Here is a 4,546-nt window from a genome sequence, read left to right on the forward strand (position 1 = left end):
AATACTGGCCAGAGTACAAGGCCTTTCTGCTATAGACAGCGGCGTGTGCTTTAGATTTAATGCTGCATTTAATGCCGCTGTAGTGAACCCGGTGTTCAGAAGTACACTTATTGTTCTATGCCGTGTATACTGCAGGCACGGATATGTTTTCTTGCTGCAATAATTACAGGAGGGAAGTAAATTTCAAATTTCAGGGCAAGAGGTCAGTATAAAAGTAGGGATCAAAGGCTCAGATGTAATGATATATAGTAATTCTTCACTGGGAGGGTGGTGGATACGTTGAGTAGACTTCCATCTGAATATTAACACAGAGTGGGAATGTCCTAAACATAAGACTAAGCCGAGGACCAAATAGGGATTGACATCCTCAAGCAGACTAGATTGGCCAAATAGCTAATACCTACTGCTGGGTGTACGTTTCTGTAATCAAACAGGTTGTGTGGCTACTGTACATTCGTGGCAACAAATATAATAATTATTTTAAAAAAATATTACATGTGACAGATGCCCCAAATCGGTGACTGCTGAGCCTTCATGCAGCTGTCAAGTATTGTGTTCTGGGACTGATGGGGCAATCCCAGAGAATTGCCAACTATTGGAATATATATATATATATATTCCTTATTTTATTTACAGCTTTACTGAAACCAACCCTTATTCCCCATCCTATGTTCATTGGAGGTGGTATTTATCCCGAAATGTAATACCATTTCTTATTTTGCAAATAACTTTACAAACTTGGGCGTCAATGAATATGTCCCGCCATCACTTATATGTATTTCAGAGCAAAGTAAATACTTCTCTGCTTAATGTAAAGACGCAGGAGTCCAAAATCTATTTAATATTAATATTTTTTTCTTTGAAAATATCAACCAGTAACCAGTAATCATGCGATGCAAGAAAATGTAGTTTTAAAATAATATTTCAATTTCACTCCCATATATGAATTTCCTTTTATATTTCTTATATTTTTAATACAAGTTAGAACCACAATTGGATTAACATGTTTAGAGCTTGTGACTTCTGTAACAGTAGTAGTATTCTTCACTTTGTGTATCTCGGACTATGATTTGCTCTCGCCCCGGCGGGCTAAACATCCCCTGCTTTTAATATATCAGTAACTGTGCAAATTAGAATGGACTTAAAGGATACATATTTTTACTTATAAATCATATTTCTTTTCCTAGGACCGGCTATGAAGCTGAAATAGAAATTGAGTCTCTGGAGCTCGGTTGGGTCTCTGGAGCTCGGTTGAGTCTCTGGAGCTCGGTTGGGTCTCTGGAGCTCGGTTGGGTCTCTGGAGCTCGGTTGAGTCTCTGGAGCTCGGTTGGGTCTCTGGAGCTCGGTTGGGTCTCTGGAGCTCGGTTGGGTCTCTGGAGCTCGGTTGAGTCTCTGGAGCTCGGTTGGGTCTCTGAAGCTCGGTTGGGTCTCTGGAGCTCTCTTGAGTCTCTGGAGCTCGGTTGGGTCTCTGGAACACTCTTGAGTCTCTGGAGCTCGGTTGAGTCTCTGGAGCTCCGTTGGGTCTCTGGAGCTCGGTTGAGTCTCTGGAGCTCCGTTGGGTCTCTGGAGTTCGGTTGGGTCTCTGGAGCTCGGCTGAGTCTCTGGAGTTCGGTTGGGTCTCTGGAGCTCGGCTGAGTCTCTGGAGCTCGGCTGAGTCTCTGGAGCTCGGTTGAGTCTCTGGAGCTTTGTTGAGTCTCTGGAGCTCCGTTGAAATTTACTATAAAGAAGTAATTTAGTGGGATTATTAGTCACCCAGAGGGTTAGTAAGTAAGAAGGTGCAGTAAGAAAAATCAGAAATGTAATGGTGTGTTTCCACACATAGAAAATAATTACAATGATAAATACATACAGGCCGGGACATTGTACCATCTGGCACGCTGGGCAAATGGCCTACAGCATTCTATAGTTATCTATACTCTATAGTGCTGCGGTTTGCAGATATACCCGGCTGTACGCTGTATGAGCAAATGGCCGCCTGTCATCCCCAGTTTGGCCCGGAATAAATAAAAAAGAACATCAAGCGCTAAAATACTATATTTATTTTCTCAGACATGCTGTATTTTGGCATATTTCTGCACCAGGCATTATTGAAAATGTTTTTTCCAAATCAACAAGGACAGAAAAGCCATCTTAAAGTTGGGGAGATGAGATATAAGGGATTACAAATACTTTCATCATATAATTCCATGCAATAAAAATGAAAAAAAAACTTTGCAAAAGTTTGCCGCCACAATAGTAATAATATAATAATAGTCTTCTTTTATTTCTGGAGCCAAACAAAGCAAAGTCTTTCTTCTTCCATAATCAGCGATATTCATGTTTTGAAACATTGTTGATTCGGCTCATACTGCCCAAAATGTGAAACGATAAAGATGTCACCTGGTGGGCACTTTGCTGGCTGGCGGGAAAACTGGATTCCAAGCCGATCATAACAAAGACTAACACGCTGTGTGATGTTCTTTCCAGTTACGTTAATGACTCCATAGTCAGGAGGGGACAGTGAATATTGCCTTGTTCCTCTCATTTTACAGGAATCAGGCACTTTTACCTATTTGTGTTCAAAAAGAAGAAGATGTTACCAAATTGGTTGATGAGACAGAAGGATTTTGTGGATTTTACAGCTAAATATATATTTTTTTAATACAATAGCTTAACATCTTGCACAGGTCTAATAAGTCATTAAATGCAGATGGTATTATTGTCAGCCTCAAAGGGCCCATTAGTGCACGGAGAAGCTTTAAGGGTCCCTAAGACCTTTGCGTGCCCCTCTACCAAATGGGCTGTAGGGACTAACATCATGCCCTGATTTCATTACAAATAGCCACTTCCAACAATCAAAGAATAGACCCGTTAAAGGGACAGTTTACCCTAACAACTGACAGCTCCTCTTAAGATGCTGTGTGAGTCGTTTAATATACTTTCTTCAAACATACCTCCTGAACTCCAAATACCTGGAGTGAAAATACATATGGGGGTATTCTAAAGAAATAGGGAGTATACAGTTATCCTATGCATTAAAGTATCTATCTATCTATCATCTATCTATCTATCTATTTATCTACCTATCTATTTATCTATCTAATCTATCTATCATCTATCTATCTATCTATCTATCATCTATATATCTATCTATCTATCTATCTATCATCTATCTATCTCTCTATCTATCTCTCTATCTATCTATCTATCTATCTATCTATCTATCTATCTATCTATTTATCTATCTATCTATCTATCTATCTATCCAGAGCCGGCCTTAGGCGTTGTGGCGCCCTGTGCGGACTACTCCTCTGGCGCCCCCCTCACTGCCCCTTCAAACTACCCCCCATGCCCCTCAAACTACCCCTCCCCTCTGCCCCTTCAAACTACCCCCCCTGTCCATTCAAACTACACCCCCCCTGTCCCTTCAAACTACACCCCCCCCTGCCCCTTCAAACTACACCCCCCCCTCTGCCCCTTCAAACTACACCCTTCAAACTACACCCCCCCCACTTACCTTGTTGCCGGAGTCCTGCGGTGAGAGCGGGAGGCATCCGTCTTCTCTCTCTGCCGCGGTGCCGGCATTTCATGTTGAGAGCCGGAATAGTCCGGCGCTCAACATGAGATGCCGGCACAGCGACGGAGTCACGGAGAGTAAGGGGCGCCGAGCGGTTGCCGAGAACTTCACGAGCAACCGCTCGGCGCCCCTGACCGGGACTTAGATTTAAGCATCATTTTTTTTTTAAACTTTATTTAACATGAATGATGTTAAATAAAGTTTTAAAAAAAACACAAAAAAAAACAAAACGATGCTTTAATCTAAGTCCCAGTCAGGCGCCCCTGCAACCATGGCGCCCTGTGCGGTCGCACAGGTCGCACACCCCTAAGGCCGGCCCTGTATCTATCTATCTATCTATCTATCTATCTAATCTGTCTATCTTTCTATCTATCTATCTATCTATCTATCTATCTATCTATCTATCTATTTATCTAATAAAATAAAGTATAGAACCGAGGAGCTGATCTGATTTCTGCAGCATGGAATAAAGGTGCCTCAATAAATATCTGTATAAACAAAATGTAAAAAATGTAGCTCTTAGCAGTGACATGGTTCCCTGGCTTTGGGGTTTGTCAAGCCCCGACAGGCCAGTGCAAGAATTTCTTGAAGAATTGTTGTCTTAGGTAAATCATATGTAATTAGAAAAAATATTTCTATGCTGCTCCATTTTTTCTTTATCTAATTAGACAGAAGTTCATAAATGTCAATTCTTTAACCAATCATACTCACCAGTTAACTGTTATATCCCCATTCTGTTTTGTATTTTTATTATATGAGCCCCCTCCTGTCTATCTACTTTATACCAGCATGTATGTGTTCTTCCATGGTGGTTGTGGATTGAATGGACTGTGGTGCTGCACCACCAAAAAATCCTATTGTCAGCACAGATCACGGACCCCTAACACTACGTATATATTATATAGAGAGTAGACACAAGTTCATTGATAACAGCTTCTGTGCCTAAAGTAAAAAAAAGTCTGACATTGTCTGCATTTGACAGGTGGGGAG

Source organism: Sceloporus occidentalis, unplaced genomic scaffold (assembly GCF_023333645.1).
Source record: "Sceloporus occidentalis isolate IW3139 unplaced genomic scaffold, rSceOcc1.0.p SCAF_130, whole genome shotgun sequence".
Lineage (NCBI taxonomy): Eukaryota > Metazoa > Chordata > Lepidosauria > Squamata > Phrynosomatidae > Sceloporus > Sceloporus occidentalis.